At 45.7% G+C, this 19,354-nt stretch overlaps 1 protein-coding gene across 1 annotated transcript in view; it reads left to right on the plus strand.

Annotated features, from left to right (window-relative positions):
• LOC143929796 (ovostatin-like) overlaps positions 1-1,644 on the plus strand; it is a 201,808-nt gene extending 200,164 nt beyond the window's left edge. Inside the window, exon 36 of the mRNA XM_077453773.1 lies at positions 1,458-1,644. The gene's annotated coding sequence lies outside the window, so the exon portion shown is untranslated. The remainder of the gene's footprint in view (positions 1-1,457) is intronic.
• The last annotated feature ends 17,710 nt before the right edge of the window (positions 1,645-19,354 follow it).

Below are 19,354 nucleotides of genomic sequence, written 5' to 3' on the forward strand. Positions count from 1 at the left end.
TTTGCAGAAGACTCTGAAGATTATATTTGTGTATTTGTACTCTTAATTTTTATTCAATTCATTTTTTGAGTGTGTGGACTTTATCTTTATTATTCACAATTCCCACTTAGGGAACACGTATATTTCATTATGTGTATTGTTCACTATTCCCAGTCAGGGAACAAGAATATTTGAGCACTCAGTATCTTGCTACATTGCAAGTTAATCATTTATTCTTATTTAAGGATTTATTAGTTATTTAGGAAGTTCAACACTTGTTATGTATACTGCATAGAACTACCAGTACTTGTAAAGACACAGTATATTTATATATCAAAATGTGTATCGAAGCCATAGGGACATACAGCATGCAAATATATTTTAACTATAACAATACCCTTTACTGGAACCCCCTAAATTGAAATTTGGCTTTGAAGTTGGATGTCCCTGTCGTAGTTTAAAGTATCTGCTGCTTTTGACAGCCAAAAATGATATCTTTTGACAGATATAAAGTGCAGGCACATGGAAATACCTTCACATAACAAAAGTTGGCCAGCGAGGCAACTAGTAGTAGTGATGAGACCAATAAACATGGGATAGCAGGCAAGCTATGGCACTAACATGAAGTGGTAGAACTTTGCCTGATCGGAACAGTCCTCCTTTGGTTAGAACAGAGCAGTGACAGTAACCATAAACATGTTTAGGCACCTCTAGGTGCTTGCTCTTGAGATCTGTTGTCGTTTTTTGTTAGAGGGACAGTCTCTTAAGTCATGTTTGACTGACTAATTAAACCATTAACCAAGAACATGCATGTGCAGATCTGGTGTCTGGCACATGCAATATCCCTGCTTGTTCAGAGTCAGTGACTTGGTAGTGAAAGAAGAAACCTTGCACTCACAAGTAAGATATGGCCTTTATAATATTTCTAACTGGACCATTTACTGTGAAAATGGGACTGGGGATAAACTTTTGAGTTCAGTGATGTCATGTACCAATACTGCTAGAACTGTATCCCTAACAGACTTATGGGTGACTAAACAAAAAACCTGATATGTAATACTTACCGTGTTTGTGTAATGGTTTTGCACAGAGCAGCCCCGATCCTCCTCTTCTCGTGTTCCCTGCCAAGGCTCCTGGCCCCTCCCTTTTGCCAAGTGCCCCCACAGCAAGCATCCTGTGTCCATTCTCACACACAGCCACAGTTTGGCCCCATTCCCTCTCCTAATTGGCTCACTGGCTGTGATTGACAGCCAATGAGGTGGGATAGTCCTCAGAGAGCCGAGGCTCTTGTGAACGTTGCTGAATCACAATGGGACTCAGGTAGGTATTAAGGGGAGGCTTTACAACCACTTTAAGGGTAGTTCTGATGTAAAGCAGTATATTGATTTGCCCCTATTCTATATTTTTATAATGCGATTGTATGACCAGTGTGGATACATATTCAGTGGAATAATATTTATTTTTTTTCCCCACCACAGAAGCGAACGAGATCTCCTTGAACTATATGAAGTTTCTGGAATTGGTTTCAGGATGGTGTTGTCTGATATCTGTTACTGTGCCTGTATGCTGCTCTTGGTGTCTGTACAGTGTTGCTGTATTTGCATTTTATTTTTCACTGAACACAGCTTGTATTAACATCTGAAAATAAAACTCAGCCATACTGCATCCTCTTGTTAAAATTGTGGCATCTTTCAAATATATACTCACCATCCAACATTTCTCATTTTATGAATAAGCTCATAGAATGGTTTAAAAACCTCCCTAGGCTTGTTCAAGTCAGAATGCAAAAGTAGCTTGGGGGAACAAATTCAGGTCAGAGGTGGCCAACCGAAGGCCAGGAGCACCAGTAAGATGCTTTCAAGTTCCATCTAAATTCTTGCAAACTGATCTGAAGTACTAGCTAAACATACTTTATACACAACCCCCAGTTCTGCTCGAATTTAGATTGCTTGACTATAGGCATTGCTGAGGAGCCAATCGCCACCTCCTACTGAACCTATTTTTAACTGTAGACAAATACACAATCGACCTCTTCCTGCCGCCTCCCAGCCCTTTATGTGGATCTAAATCCTGGGAAGTGGAGGTGGGCATTCCAATCATTTGACCACTGTGATTGGCAGTCAGTGGTCACATGATCGGAAAGCTCACGATTGCAAGTGTGGATTTGGTATGTTTACCTAAGGCCACATAGATGTGCAGGCTGGCAAGAAGTGGTTAATCAGTGAGTTGGTTGGACTTTGAGGGCAGGTTGCTCTGGGTAGAAGGAAAGTATAAAAGGGCTATTAAAGAACATCTAAAGGGCTTCTGTATGACTATCTAAACAAGTCCCAAATCCAGTTACTATGTGAGGCACAAGCAGCATGAAGTAAAACTCCAATTACCTTTCCTGCATCCATGGTTATATTCCTGCATCCATTGTTAAATACGATCTATTCCACTTTGCCCATATATTGTCATATCTCTGCACATGTCCCCTTTGTTCATACATTATTCTTTCATAAGGTAAAACCTGGTCCTTACCCATTGATTTAGTGTCAGTAGAGAAGTGGATTCAGCCAAACCTACAATTTTTTTACTTGTCAAAAATAAAGCTTCTTGCAGAAACACTGTAATATATCTACTCCCTCTCTCCTCTTTTAGTACTCCCAGCAAACAAAGTTCAACCATGGCCATAATAGGTTTATTGATCACTTTTTTTCTAATTTCCTGCTGCCACTATTTCCCTATATTACCACAGTACCACATTATTTGGAGGAAGTTTGCCCCCCGCCCACATCTTGTGCAGTTTGGTTCAGAGATCCTCCCCATTTTATACAACCTGTTCAGAGCCAGATATGTCTGATGTATTATGTTTAACTGGATTATCCTATTCTTCATTGCCGGGGACACTTCCAAGTGGGAGGAACCAATTTCATCCCATTCCTGATCACTCATATCTGGGATAGCTGCCTGCCATTTATCCCTCATTACCAACGGTTCACCTCCTGTTTTTTTTCACTGTAACAAATGTGAGTAGAGTTTGGATACTAATCCCTTTGGCCCCTGTGATCTCAAAATACCTATAAGAGGATATTTAGATCTTTTTAATTCCTTTCTTCTAAACTGTATCTGTAGTACCTGTCTAAACTGACGTTATCTAAAACTGTTTATTCGGTAGATTGTTTACACAAATTTTCATAAGATAATACATCAGGGGACACAGAGCCATAGTAGTTACTATGTGGGCTATATATTGGACCGACAGGTGATGGACACTGGCAGACCCTTAAGGCAAGGTTTGTACTCCCTATATAACCCCTCCCACTACTGGGAGTACTCAGTTTTTTTTTTTTTTTCGCCAGTGCCTAAGGTGTTGGTCACAAGTAAAGTTGTGCTGAGCTCCACTGGAAGCAATCCTTGCTGGGGCTAGCCATGCTGACTGGATCTGTTCTGATGTCTTTTCATGGACTAAATGAATGGTACCTGGGCCTCGTGTCCGAAGAAACAAGGTTTTGCTTGCAACGCTTCTCTTTGAGAGCTGGGCCCTGGGATCCGGTACTTTTTGGTAGTAAGGCCATACATTTTTTTTACTGGCAGGGTGCTGTCACAGGTCCAGGATTGTGGGTAACCAGAGGTTCCCCGGTTCCTGAAGGTTTCCTAAAAGGTCTCTGAGCCCACCATGAAGGGCGAAGATTGGGTCTTTATCTCTGATAAAACCCTGTTGCGAGGAAAAGGTAAGGGAGATTTTCTGTATTTATTTCTTGTGTTTATAATGTTGTCATGCCTATGTGTCACCACTGGCGACTGTATTGAGCACTCGCCATCCTGACGCTGGAAATGGCAAGGAAGCCTTCACTCTCCTCTCCTACAGCTGCAACAGATCTTCCCGTAAGAATGGGGGGTCTGGTCTTCTCCTGTGCCCCCAATATTTATTTATTTTTCCCCTTCAGGTGACAGGATGCAAAGCAGTTGCTTCTTTGGGAAAAAAAAAATACAGGCCGCATGAGCAGAGGATTTACCCCCCCCCCGGCCATGCCTGCATGTCCACAGGATGCCACTCGCGCGGGAAAGCACTTTCCTTTGAAAGGAATGGGGGGCCGTAATTCACAAGGTGGCATGATGCCAGCCACACATGGAGGAAGCTGATTTTTAGCACTGTATATGTTAAAGCTGCTGCTGGCTGTGGAGGGACAGCAGGAGGATGGCTTGTTCAGGTTAGTGAACACAAGCTTATTCCTTTGACACATTATACTTTACTGAAGCTAGGATTAAAGGGGTTGTAAAGGTAAATGGTTTTTCACCTTAATGCATTCTATGCATTAAGGTGAAAAAACATCTCACAGTGCCATCACCCCAGACCCCCCCCCCCCCCCCCTTTTTACTTGCCTGATCCCTCGAAAGTCCCGCGCTCACCCCGCCGCCGTCTTCACCACTCAGCCTGGCCGCTGATTGGCTGGAGTAGATGGATTGAAAGCAGCGCTGCTATTGGCTCGTGCTTCTGTTAATCACATCCAATGATGCGGGGGGCGGGACCGTGTGATACAGCGAGTGGCTATAGCGCCTCCTACAAGTGCTTCTCACCATGCGAGGGAGCTCGCATGAATGTGAGAAGTACTTGCGGGAGGAAGCAGAGACAGCTGCCGAGGGACCCCAGAAGACCAGGTTCGGGGCCACTCTACAAAACAAGCTGCACAGTGGAAGTAAGTATAACATGTTTAAAAAACAAAAAATAAACTTTACAATCCCTTTAATAACAGCTAATGGCGCTGAACTATAGCCTAGCAATGTGCATTCTTTTGCATAGCGCCTCTGCTTTATGCTTCAGACTATGAATGGTAATGGAACCAGGAACTTCTCTAAAGGGTCATTGGTTTTTCACTGTAAACTGAAGCCATTTCCAAAAGAATGTCTTCCTCCTCTGAGAGGCATACGGCTAGTCAGATTGAGCCGTCAGGGGTAACGTAATTGTTGTATAGAACACTTCAGTCCCTTTATATATCATACAAACGTTTTTTTCTTCTACCATTTGTAAATTGTAAAGAAGATTAATGCTATTATGTCTCTCCATAGTGGGATTAAACATAGCAGATTCCCATCTAGTCCTCAGGACCCTCTTGTTGAGGTGTGGGAGGATGGGGATCGGGTAGATCTTCCTAAATATATGGAAGATACTTATTTATCCTGTTCGGAGGATCCTAATATGGAAGGAGTAGCATCACAAGACACGTTGCTTGTGTACTCCGTTACTCAACCTTTTTTTTTGCTGCCTGCAGCACAGGCTCTTGAGGTACCTACCTTTAATTGGGTTCATTAGAACCTCCCCCATCTGGGGATGTTTTTTCCTATTCATGCATGGCTAAAAAAAGCTTATGTATTCTGAATGGGAACATCTGGATAAACAATATTCTCCTCCCCAGAAATTATCCACACATTATCTATGAAAGAGAGGATTTCTATGAAGAAAATGGGGGGTTCCAGAAATTGATGCTGCAATCACCTCAGTGAGCAGAGTCTCACATGTCCGGTGGATAATGCACTGATGTTAAAGGATCCAACAAATTAAGAGTTGGAATTTCCTTTTAAAGACAATAGGTCTTTTGTAGTTCAGTAGAGCAGCCGGTTCTTGCTGCAAATGGTGTATCTCAGTCCATTAGGGACAGTTTGTGGATATACCTGAAGTTCTGCCTGATCAGCAGGCCTAGAAATGGGCTGGTGTATCTGACACACTGTCTCAAAGTAGATGCTATGAAAGACTATCATTTAAGCCTCAAGGCTTATGCTTGGACTAATGCATTCTCACAGTTATGTGGCTGAAACCTTGATCAGCTGAAGCACTGTTTAAAAAGCTCTTAGCCAGTTTCCCTTTCATGGGGTACGGCTACTTGGAGACTGGATAAGTACATCCAAAGGACCTCTAATGGGGTAAAGCTCTCTTTACCAGTAAAAAGAGGTTCAAGCATTTTCCTTTTATCGTGCTGCCTCTCCTATGCCAGGGGCATCTGCCTCTAGGCAGTCTCAACGGCTTCAACCGTCAGGTTCAAGGGAAAGTCCCCAATGGCAGCACCAGGGTCTTGGGGCAGAAAGCACACAAAGCAGAATGCTAAAGCGTTCTCATGAAGGGGCACCCCCACTAGTTCAGGTGAGGGGAAAGGTCCTGCGATTCTCAAGATCTGGCAGGAACAATGTCAAGACAGATGGATTTATGCAATTTTTCTCTGTTATGGCTAGAGTTCAGAGAATTTCCGTCTCCTCTGAGAATGTTCCCAAGGATCCAGAGACAAAAGTCTTTGTGGCCTCTAGATCAGCTGTTATCCCAGTCAGTGATATCAGAGGTTCCCTTAGTGGAACAGGGGGGTTTTGGCTCAAACCTTTTAAGGTTCTAGAACCAAACAGGAGTAAGACCCATTCTAGACCTCAAAGATCTGAATCGGCACTTAAACATCCAATCCTTTCATAATCCAATCGGTTGTGTCCATCCTGCAAGGAGGGGAGTTTTTGGCTTTAATCAATATCAAAGATGCATATCTCCATGTGCCAAATTATCCCGCTCACCAGAAATTTTTGCGGCTCTGCCATTCAGCTTAGCCACAGCACCACGAGTGTTCTGAAAGATTCTGGCACCTCCTTTAGCCAGATTAAGGGGTCAAGGCATAACGGTCCTAGCCTATTTAGAAGATCTACTTTTAATAGATCATTCAGTCTCAGGTCTAAAACCAGAGTCTGGTCACAGCCGTAACTATCTGAAATCTCTAGGTTGGATACTCAACCTAGGAAGATTCTCCTTAAAACCATCAAGGAGATTACAGTACTCAAAAGAAGGTATTCTTACCCCAGACAAGAATCAGTTCCATTGTAGGACTAATTCAAAATATCAAAACAAAGGAAAATTCCTTTGCAGGAGATTTTTAGAGGAAATGGTGGCCTCCTTCAAGGCCGTCCCTTACGCGCAACTTTACTCAGACTGCTTCAAAACACCATGCTGTTGGTCTGGAATAAAACGGTTCAGACCTTGTTAGTTTCCAATACGCTTGGCTCCCGACATAAGTCAGAGCCTAAATTGGGGATTGTTATCCAGCAAAATCTTTATCCTGGAAGGTGTTAACAGATGCCAGCCTTCTGCCCTGGGGAGCAGCTGTGGAAGAAGATTCTGTCCAGGGGAGATGGTCCAGGTTAGAGGATCTAGCCTATCAACTTTTTTGGAAGATTTGGGCAGTACGTTTGGCCCTAGAATCTGGAACGGTCAGACTACGGGACTGTTCGGTCAGGATTCAGTCTGACAAGGCCACGGCAGTGGCTTACATCATTCCCCAGGGGGGCACGAGAGGTCGTGCAGCCCAAAAAGAGGTGAATAATGTTCTTGCCTATGTGCAATTTTCATTTCAGGAATAGAGAATTGGCAGGCGTACTACTTGAGACGCCAACAATTATTTCCTGGAGAATGATCTCTTCACCCCAACATCTTCTTAGCGATATCTCAGAGATGGGGTATACTGGACATGGACTTATTTGCGTTCAGATTCATCAACAAAGTCGACAACTTTGTGTTGAGAATAAGGGATTCGCTAGCAGGCGCAACAGACGCATTTGTTTTCCCATGGGATCGGTTTTCACTGATCTATGCATTTCCTCCAGTTCTGCTACTTCCACGCCTTCTTCGCAGGATTAAGCAGGAACAAAAGGAGGTGATTCTGGTGGCCCCAGTGGGTCCCAGAAGATCTTGATTTCGCGAAATCCTAAAGATGGCAGTAGGAGTCCTTCGGACTCTGCCATTATAGCCAGACCTTCTTGCACAGATCCAATATTTCATTGTACCTGACGTGTGAAAAATGTAACAGGTTTGACTGTGGAATCCGACTCTATAAAAGATTGTGGGTTATCTCCTTCAGTAGTGTCTACTTTGATTAATGCCAGGAAGCTAGCTTCCAGAATCACTTACTATAGAGTCTGGAAGGCATATGTTTTTTGGTGTGGATCCAGGGGTTGGCACCCCAGGAAGTATGTTATAGGCAGGATCCCTGATTTCCTGCATATGGGATCTGAAATGAAGCTGGCCTTGACTTCTAGCAAAAGCCAGATCCAGGCCTTGTCAGTGTTTTTTTTTTTTTTCAATGGCCTCTTGCTTCTCAATCTTGGTGTGTAGCTTATTCAGGGGGTAACACGGATTAATCCCCCTATCAAGGCACCTCTAAATCCTTGATTTAAATTTGGTCTTATCAGCTTTGCTGAATCGGCCACTTGAACCTTTGAGATTTCCTTGGTTCTTTTGACAAAAAATCATTTTTCTGGTTGCCATTTCTTCTGCTTATTAAAGGGGGCTCCCGGATTCTGATAAGCCCCCAGCCCGCAGACCCCGGCCAGGGTTGTCGGGAAGAGGCCCTTGTCCTCAACATGGGGACAAGGTGCTTTGGAGTGGACCAAAGCGCCCCCCCATGTTGAGGGCATGCGGCCTGGTACGGCTCAGGGGGGGGGGGGGGGGGGGGCGCTCGCCCCCCCCCTTTCCTGAGCGGCCGGGTAGCGTGCATGGATAAGGGTCTGATATGGACCTAGAGGGGGACCCCCATGCCATTTTTTTTGCCATAGGGATTCCCCTTTAAGTCCATACCAGGTGACGGGGCCAGCGACGCTTCCTTCGCTGGTCCTGCCTACCTGGGGCCGCGCTCAAAATGAACGGACTTTCGTGTCGGTCTCCGTTCATTTCAAAAGTATGGCGGATAGTCTGGCAGTACGACGGATAAGTACAATGTGTGTGTGTGTGGGCGAGTCCGTTCATTTCAAAAGTACAGCGGATAGTCTGGCAGTATGGCGGATAAGTACCGTGTGTGGGCAGGTAGCTCGTTCGGAAAGTCAGACGAACAGTCCAGCAGTTTGCCCGCCAGACTAAGTCCGCCGGATAGTCTAATACGTGTGTACGCGGCATAAGTCTGCGGGATAGTCTGATCGTGTGAACGTGGCATAAGAAGTTTAGAAGTAGCAGGAGTGTTTGTATTATCGGGCATGTTGAAATCAGAGGATTTTGAGAATTTCCGAAGAGAGCAAGTAGGGTAGCCAGGCATAAAACTCATTAAGGAAAGTCGATAATTGTCCAGGGGGGTGGTAGATCACAGCAATTCTTAGGGAAGTTGGAGAAAATAGACATATACAATGAGCCTCAAATGATGAGAGGGAAAGAGAGGGAGGGCAGTGAATAACCTGGAAGGTGCATTGGGGGGAAATAGGAGGAATCCCACTGCACCTCCCTTGCGTCCATTAGGCCTAGGGGAGTGGGTCCAGTGAAGGCCACCCCGGGAGAGGGAAGCAGAAGAAGGGGTGTCGGATTTGTGGAGCCAGGTTTCGGTGAGCACAAGTAGATTAACCACTTCAATACAGAGCACTTAAACACCTTCCCTCCCAGACCAATTTTCAGCTTTCAGTACTCTCACACTTTGAATGACAATTACTCTGTCAAGCTACACTGTATCCAAACAAAATTTTTATCATTTTTTTCTTATAATTAGAGCTTTCTTTTGGTACTATTTAATCACCGCTGGGTTTTTTCTTTTTTGTGATGTAATCGGAAAAAGAGCAAAAATTTTGAAAAAAACACTTTTTTTTCGTTTCTATTGTAAAATTTTGCAAATAAGTCAATTTTATTCATACATTTCAGCCAAAATTTATACTGCTACATATCTTTGGGAAAAAATAACCCAAATTAGTGGATATTTAGTCTGTGTGAAAGTTATAGAGTCTACAAGTTAGGGTGCAAATCACTGAAAATTGATCACATCTGATCACACCTGATGTACTGAAGGGCCTATCTCATTTCTTGAGACACTAACAACCTTTTTGGAAAGTAGAAAGTCCAAGGTATTTAGTAAGAGGCATGGTGAGTTTTTTGAAGTTGTAATTTTTTTTCCCCACAATTCTTGAAAATTAAGACTTTTTTTTATTTTATTTTTTAACACAAACTTATTGTATTGACAGGTTATTTCTTGAACACAGCATGTGCATACTTGCAACAACAGCCAAAAATACATTCTGCTACTCCTGAGTATGGCGATACCACATGTGTGAGACTTTTACACAGCCTGGCCACATCCAGAGGCCTAATATCCAAGTAGCACCTCCAGGCATTCTAGGAGCAAGATTACACATATAATTTCATGACGACCTAGCTCACTTTTGAAGGCCCTGGAGCACCAGGACCATGGAAATGCCCACAAAATGACCCCATTTTGGAAAGCAAACACCCCAACGTATAATCTATGAGGCATAATGAGTCTTTTGAACGGTTCATTTTTTTTTCCAGAAGTTTTCAGAAAATGTGGGAAAAAAATGAAAATGCTTTTTTTTTTTTTTTTCACAAAGTTGTCCATTTATAAGATATTTCAAACACATAGCATGCACATAGCAAAAATGACACCCCAAAATACATTCCGCTACTCCTCCTGAGTATGGCGATACCACGTGTGAGACTTTTACACAGCCTGGCCACATACAGAGGCCTAACGTCCAAATAGCACCTCCAGTTGTCCTAGGAGCATAAATTACACATAATTGCCTGACTACCAATCACATTTTTGAAGGCCCTTCATATTTCTAAAACATAACATGTACATACCAAATAACAAAAGATTACCTGTGGTTTTAGTAGTGGTCTACAGAAGAGAGCATCGGTCCAGGCAGCAGGCAGAGATGTGGTCAACGACAGCAAAAGCAATCGTCAAGGCAGCAGGCAGGAATACTGTCTATAGTTAGTTTAGGCAGGGATACTGTCAGCACAGCCAAAGCATTGGTCCAGGTAGCAGGCAGAGATGTCCAGGCAGAATTACTGTCTATAGTCAGTAGAGGCAGCAGGCCGAGATATGGTCAAAACAGCCAAATTATTGGTCCAGGCAGCAGAAAGAAACACAGTCCATAAAGTCCTGGGTCATTACAGGCAGCGATATGGTCAGCACAGTCAAAGTATTGGTCCAGGCAGCAGGAAGAGCCATCAAGCTTAGGGCCAGGGGTAGAGCCTTCTCCCACCCAAATCTCTTTGAAGCCTCTGGGTAACCAGACCCTGTTCTGGGAGCACAGAAAACCAAAAACTGATTTTCTCTACTCGGAACGCTATTCTGAAGTCCCTCACATATGTGAGACCCCTGTGTACTGATGAAAAAGTGCCGTGTGTGGGCAAGTAGCCCTTTCGGAAAGTCCAACGGACAGTCTGGCGGGAAGTCCGCCAGACTAAGTCCGTCGGATAGTCGGCTACGTGTGTACACGGCTTAACTCTTTTAGGAGGGGCAGTTTCCTCCGCTGACTCGGACTCTGATCCACTACCCTCCACTGGCTCGTGAAGTCCACCAGACTAAGTCCGTCGGATAGTTGGCTACATGTGTACACGGCATAACTCTTTTAGGAGGCCTAGAGGCGATTCAGTTCGCATTGTGCGCTATACAAGTATTTCATTCATTCATTCATAGGAGGGGCAGTTTCCTCCGCTGACTCGGACTCCGATCCACTACCCTCCACTGGCTCGTATTCCGAACCAGAATTGGATAATGAGAGCTCCCTGCTGCTCTCATCATCCGACATGGTGAGGATGTTATATGCCTCCTCAGCTGTGTAAACTCTTTGAGACATGGTGGTACTTTTGGCGGGCTTGTATGACAGAACTGGTGGTGGTACTGACAGCTCACTGATGGCGGGCCTGTGTGATGGTACTGACAGGTTACTGATGGCCTGTGTGATGGTACTTATGGCGAAACTGTGAAGCGGTAGTGATGTTGGGCCTGTGTGACAGATGGGCTGTCAGATCCAGATGGTTCTGATGGCACTGATAGCGGTACTGTTAGTGGTACTGATGGTGGCCTGTATGACAGATGGGCTGTCAGATCAAGATGGTACTGATGGTGGTACCGATGGCGGGCTTTGTGACAGATGGGCTGTGACAGATGGGCTGTCATATTCAGATGGTACTGATGGTGGTGGCTGTGCTGATGGCAGTACTGATGGTGGGGCTGATGGCGGTGGCTGTGCTGATGGCATTACCGATGGCGGTGCTGATGGTGGTGGCTGTGCAGATGCTGGTGCTGATGGCGGTGGCTGTGCTGATGGCAGTACTGCTGGCGGTTCTAATGGCGGTGTCTGTGCTGATGGCAGTACTGATGGCGGTGGCTGTGCTGATGGCAGTACTGATGGCGGTGGCTGTGCTGATGGTGGTGGCTGTGCTGATAGCGGTACCGGTGGCGGTGCTGATGGCAGTGGCTGTGCTGATGGCGGTACCGATGGGGGTGCTGATGGTGGGCTGTGACCTGTCCTGCTGGGCTGTGACAGGTTCTGATGGGCTGTTACAGGTGGGCTGTGACAGGTCCTGATGGGCTGTGACAGGTTCCCTTTATTGGCAAGGGGGGATTTGTGTTGTGCACAGTAAATTTATGATAAAAAGGTGTTTGACTCACTGATCAGATCTCTCCTTCTCTCTCCTCACGATCGGTGTGAGGAGGGAGAAGGAGAGATCCCTGGATACCGCTGCAGTGTTTATAATTGTGACCGGCTGTGATTGGACACAGCCGATCACGTGGGTAAACAGCCATTTCATTGGCTGTTTACCCTGATTGGGATGGGGGCTATGTCCAAGGGACATACACCATCTCTGATCGGTGCGCTGCGCACGAGCCCGATTTGTTTTGACATGTAACCGGCTGTTATTGGACAAACAGGAGGACAAGCGTCATCCCTGATCGCCGTGGTGCACGCCCCCGGGGGCGCGCAATGGCATTGTATCCTGCAGGACGTCATATGACGTGATGTCAGGATAATCAAACCACTTTGCAGCCATCTATTTGTAATAGGGCGGTCGGCAAGTGGTTAAAGGAATTAGTGACAGAGAGGTCATGAACAGCGGTGAGTTTGTTGCAGACAGAGTAAGCGTTCCAGAGGGCACGGGAGAGAGGGAGGCTGGTGTTGGGAAGAAGAGGAATGGAGACTAAATTGCGTTGATTGTGACTACTGCCAGAGGGTGTAGGGTGATGGGTGTGTTGGGTACAGTTAAAAAAGGGAGGCCCAGGGTTTGGGGAAATATCTCCAGCGGTTAGAAGCAGAAAAGTAAGGGAGGTAATATGAGAATAGGTTTGTATGAGGGGACATGCTTCAGTATCTTGGAAGGTTTCAAGTGGGCTTAGAGTTAGAAAGAGGTGATGAGTGCAGAAGTAGGGAGAGGGGAGAAGTGAGGGTGATATGTACAGATTGTGGAGTGGAGAAGAGGGATGAAGAAAAGAGTTTGAGGAGAGAAGCTGCAATTGTGAAAAGGAGGAGAGGTAAAGAGTGCATGTTTCAGAGAAGAAGGCGAGATCATTTGGAAATGAGTTCTCATGCAGTCTGCTGTGGTTAGCTTTGTGCCAATCGCTGAAGTGCAAGAGTGGAAGTGACACTTAAAGAACCCCACTTCTTTGAAAGACCCCCCTGTATGTGCAGCCCCCTGTATGTGTGGGGCTACACATATATATCAGTGCTCTCATATGTCACCTATTTATCCTTATATGTGTGTCTTTGTGCGTCATCAGTGTCTCTTCTTTTGATTCTTTCTGTTTTACTCTACACCTCTACCCATTTTCCTCAATCCCTCCCCTCCGCCTTTATCCCACTCCCCCCCCCCCCCCCCAATTGTGCTCTATCCCCCTTTCTCCCCTAGTGGCCTTTTCTTAAATATTGTATTTATTGTGTTTAATCTAGTTTTTATTGACTAATGTCCCCTTCCATCCCCTGCTCAGCCCCCACGTGTATCTCAATCTATTCTATATTCATATACCCAGTGCGTGTGCCAGTGCTCAGAACCAAAACAAAAAAAAAATTCCCATGACACTTCAAAAAAAAAGAAGAAAAAAAAACAACACACTACAGAAAAAAAACACCAGATGGGATATATTCCCCTCCCCGCCAAAAAAAAAATCTTACTCCCTCCCTCCGCTGCCCCATTTTCAATAGGTCCACCCAATAGCATCTGTATCTGGGGATTTCACTCAGCACCCTATTTTTCCTTATCTAGGTGCAGGTTTAACAGTCCGAATCCATTCTCTGGCTTGTTCCGGTGTACTAAAATACATAGTCTTTCCTCCTTCCTCCACTCTCAACCGTGCTGGATACGCTATAGAATACTCAATTCCTGCCTCTCTCAATTTCTGTTTTATCCCGTAAAAAGCTGCCCATTGCTTTTGTAGCTCGAAAGAGAAATCTAGGAATATTGACACTTTACTATTCTCATAATGAATCTCTGCATTTTGTCTTTCTCTGCAATTCAACAGTCGTGCCAGCAGGGGTCTAGGGGGGAGCCCAGGTTTTGGTAACACTGCACCTTTCAACTGCAAATGCTGCTGATACCTCCATATCTGGGAAAAAATTCTTCAACCATTTCTCTATAAAGTCCCCAGGGTTAAACCCCTCCACTTTCTCCGGTAGACCAACTATTCTTAAGTTATTGCGGTGCATGCGATTCTCAAAATCATCTGTTTTCTGTTGCCATGTAGCAATCTGTTTTTCTGCTTTTAATATTCTTTTGGGCATAAGGTTAACTGCATCCTCCAGGAAAAATATCCTATTTTTCGCCTCTGCCATTCTATCTCTCATACTCTGCATATCCTGTCTGATCAGTCCTATGTCAGTTTTAATCTCATCCATTTTACCTGTCAGGGCTGTGTTGCTTAATTGGATGGCCTCCATTAGCTGCAAATTCATCTGCTTCAGTGTCAGCTTGGACTGCTACTCCCACTTTTCAGACTTTTCAGGCTGGGGCATGCTAAGCTTCTGTGTATCCAGAGCTGATGGTCCGCCACTCTGTGTCGGTGGAGGGCTTCACCCGCCGTCTTGTCTGTCCTCGCAATTTCCTTGAAGCAGTCCGCTGCCATCTGTTTGTTGCTCATCGCGCCACCGGGATTGGTTGGTCGTTCGTTCGTTTTCTGGGATATGGGTCTCAGTAGCAGATACTACATAGGATGCTGATGGAGACTCAGGCTGATCTCGAAGCTCCCGCTAATCACATCCGGCCGTGTGAGCAGAAGTCACGTCCCCAGTTTGCATCAAAGTTATACTGTGTACAAACTATGGAATATATTTATGGAATTTTAAAATTTTATTTTAATGGTGGCGATCAGCAACTTATAGCAGGATTGAGGTGGACAAATCACACTAAGTGACACTTTTTAAGGACCAGTGACACCGATATAATGATCAGTGCTAAAAAAATACACTGTCACTGTACTAATGACACTGGCAGGGAAAGGTTTAACATCAGGGGCGTTCAAAGGGTTACATGTGTTCCCTGGAAGTGCTTGCTAACTGTGGGGAAGGTGCTTTGACTGGGGAAAAACACATGATCTCCATCTTCCCCTCCGACAGAATGGCGATCTACCTTGTTTACACTGTTCTGTCTGCCTCAGGAGCGAGCGGCAGGTCCCAGCGGATATCGGGTCTGCTAGACCCACTGATTGGCTTCCTCTGTGTCCAATCACAACATGTCATCACTTTCACACGAGCAAATCTTGTGTTCCCAAATTGTGTGTATACGTATAGATGTGTGTGTATATATATATAATATATGCACCCCTGTCTCAGTGAAAATGAGTGTAAAATGGACACAGGGCTCTCAAAGAGGCAGTTTGAGACGTGCCAGCAGAAGATTTGTGAGCAGGGAAAACTAGGTGTGGATTGGGGCTGGAAACTTGAAGACTTCAAAGCGCATTGGGAGGGATGGAGTCTTCAGTCTTGTGTCTGAGCTTTCCAGAAGTTCTGCAGGTTGTGTGTGTCCAAGTGCACACACTCATTATAAGGCAGATCTGAGCATAGCTCAGAGTTGGTGTGGCCAGGAGGGCGGTGTGCTGCCGTTTTAACCACCTCAATACAGTGCAGTTACACCCCCTTCCTCACCAGACCAATTTTCAGCTTTCAGCGCTCTCACAGTTTGAATGACAATTACTCAGTCATGCAACACTGTACCCATATGAAACTTGTGTCCTTTTTTCCACACAAATAGAGCTTTCTTTTAGTGGTATTTAATCACTAGTGAGTTGTTTTTTTTTGTGCTATAAATAAAATAAAACGTAAATTTTGTGAAAAAAAATGCCTTTTTCTTTGTTTTTGTCATAAATTTTTGCTAATTACCGTATATACTCGAGTATAGGCCGACCCGAATATAAGCCGAGGCCCCCAATTTACCCCCAAAAAAACTGGCAAACTTATTGACTCGTGTATAAGCCGAGGGTGAGACATGCCTGTCCATCCCTGTGTGTGTGTCCGTCCATCCCTGTGTGTCCGTCCATCCCTGTGTGTCCGTCCATCCCTGTGTGTCCGTCCATCCCTGTGTGTCCGTCCATCCATCCCTGTGTGTGTGTGTCCATCCATCCATCCATCCCTGTGTGTGTGTGTGTCCATCCATCCATCCATCCCTGTGTGTGTGTGTGTCCATCCATCCATCCATCCCTGTGTGTGTGTGTGTGTCCATCCATCCATCCCTGTGTGTGTGTGTCTCCATCCATCCATCCCTGTGTGTGTGTGTATCCATCCATCCCTGTGTGTGTGTGTCTCCATCCATCCATCCCTGTGTGTGTGTGTCTCCATCCATCCATCCCTGTGTGTGTGTGTCTCCATCCATCCATCCCTGTGTGTGTGTATCCATCCATCCCTGTGTGTGTGTGTCTCCATCCATCCATCCCTGTGTGTGTGTGTCCATGTGTGTGTGTGTGTGTGTGTGTGAGTGTGTGTGTGTGTGTGTGTCCAGCCTACCTGTGTCCCGAGCCTGTGTCCCGAGCCTCCGTCCCGTGCCTTGCCTCTGTCCCGTGCCGTGCCGTGCCTTGCCTCCTTGCCTCCGTCCCGTGTCGTGCCTTGCCTCCGTCCCGTCCCGTGCCGTGCCTTGCCTTGCCTCCGTCCCGTGCCTTGCCAGGATCGCCGCTCTTCGTCGGCGCCTCGGCGGCCATTCTAAAATTCAAAAGCCGCGCCTCCGCCTTCGCCTGTGATAGGCGGAACACTGAATTTCCCAGCAGCCTGTGTTCCGCCTATCACGGACATCGTCTCATAATCGTCCGTAGTACGAGGATGAGCGGATGTCCGTGATAGGCGGAACACTGACTGCTGGGAAATTCAGTGTTCCGCCTATCACAGGCGAAGGCGGAGGCGCGGCTTTTGAATTTTAGAATGTCCGCTGTCTGTCTGCTCGACACGCTGATCGAGCAGGCAGACAGCGATGACTCGAGTATAAGCCGAGGGGGGCACTTTCAGCCTCAAAAAAGAGGCTGAAAATCTCGGCTTATACTCGAGTATATACGGTAGTAATTTTTCTTCATACATTTTGGCCAAAATTTATACTGCTACATATCTTTGGTAAAAATAACCCACATTAGTATATATTATTTGGTTTTTGTGAAAGTTATAGAGTCTACAAAATATGGTGCCAATCGCTGAAAATTGATCACATCTGATCAGGCCTTCAGTACATCAGGTGAGTCTCATTTCTTGAGACACTAACAAGTCAGGAAAGTACAAATACCCCCCAAATGACCCCTTTTTACAAGTAGACATTCCAAGGTATTAAGTAAGTGGCATGATGAGTTTTTTTAAGTTGTCATTTTTTCCCACAATTCTTTGCAAAATGAAGATTTTTTTTTATTATTTTTTTTTTACAAAATTGTTATATTATCAGGTTATTTCTCACACACAACATATGCATACAACAAATTACACCCCAAAATACATTCTGCTACTCTTCCCGAGTACGGCGATACCACATGTGTGAGACTTTTACACAGCCTGGCCACATACAGAGCACCAACATTGATGTAGTACCTTCAGACGTTCTACGAGCAAAAATGACGCATCTCATTTCTCAACCACCTATTACACTTTTGAAGGCCCTGGAGTACCAGGACAATGGAATTGCCCATAAAATTACCCCATTTTGGAAAGCAAACACCCCAACGTATAATCTGTGAGGCATAAGGAGTCTTTTGAATGGTTAATTTTTTTCCAGAAGTTTTTGGAATATGTGGAAAAAAATTTAAACGCATTTTTTTTTTTTTACACAAAATTGTCAATTTATGAGATATTTCTAACACATAGCATTTATATAGCAAAAATTACACCCCAAAACACATTCTGCTACTCTTCCCGAGTATGGCGATACTATATGTGTAGGACTTTTACACAGCCTGGCCACATAGAGAGGCCGAACATTGAAGTAGTACGTTCAGGCGTTCTAGGAGCATAAATGACACATCTAATTTCATTCCTTCCTATCACACTTTTGAAGGTCCTGGACCACCAGGACAGTGAAATTACCCACAAAATGACCCCATTTTGGAAAGCAAACATCCCAACGTATATTCTATGAGACATGGCTGCAAATAGGTACTGGGGTACTGTGATGGGCTGGAGATAGGTACTCTGATGGCCTGGTGACAGGTAGTCGGGTACTCTGATGGCCTGGTGACAGGTACTCGGGTACTCTGATGGCCTGGTGACAGGTACCCGGGTACTCTGATGGCTTGGTGACGGGTATTTGGGTTCTCCGAAGGGCAGTGACAGGTACTCATATGGACTGTGATAGGTACTCGGGTACTCAGATGAACTGTGACAGGTACTTGGGTACTCAGATGGACTGGGACAGATACTCGGGTACTCAGATGGACTGGGACAGGTACTCGGGTACTCTGATGGGCTGTGACAGGTACTCGGGTACTCTGATGGCTTGGTGACTGGTATTTGGGTTCTCTGAAGGGCAGTGACAGGTACTCATATGGACTGTGACAGGTACTCGGGTACTCAGATGAACTGTGACAGGTACTTGGGTACTCAGATGGACTGGGACCAGTGGCGGAATTATCAGGGTCGCAACAGTCGCAAGTGCGACTGGGCCCTGTAATTCTCGGCCACTTCAGGGGGCCCACCGGCAGCCCGCCCGCCGCCCGAGGGGCCCACCTGACTGTCCGGCCGGGGGTGTGCGTGTGCGGTGTTATTAATGTCAGGTTCATGCCGTCCTTCACCAGCGTGAGAGAAGTGCTCGGTTGGCTCCGCCCCCGCCTCCCTTACAGTCGCTCTGGATAGGCGGGGGCGGAGCCAACCGAGCACTTCTCTCACGCTGGTGAAGGACGGCATGAACCTGACATTAATAACACCGCACACGCACACCCCCGGCCGGACAGTCAGGTGGGCCCCTGAAGTGGGCGAAAATTACAGGGCCCAGTCGCACTTGCGACTCTGCGACACAAAAAAACCTTCAGCCAATGCAGTGAAGGCACTCTCTGAAGCAAGGAGCAGCGGAGGCACGCTTCGTGGAGGAACTTTACGTCACTCTGCAGGATTCACTCTGCAGGATTCTGAGGAGGGGGAATCGATCATCATCATCGACTGATTGGCGGTAAGTCACCACCCCCCCTCCAGATTGTGCCCGCCC

This window comes from Lithobates pipiens, unplaced genomic scaffold (genome assembly GCF_037356315.1).
Source record: "Lithobates pipiens isolate NorthernLeopardFrog02 unplaced genomic scaffold, aLitPip1_a1.2 Scaffold_25, whole genome shotgun sequence".
NCBI classification, from domain to species: Eukaryota; Metazoa; Chordata; class Amphibia; order Anura; family Ranidae; genus Lithobates; species Lithobates pipiens.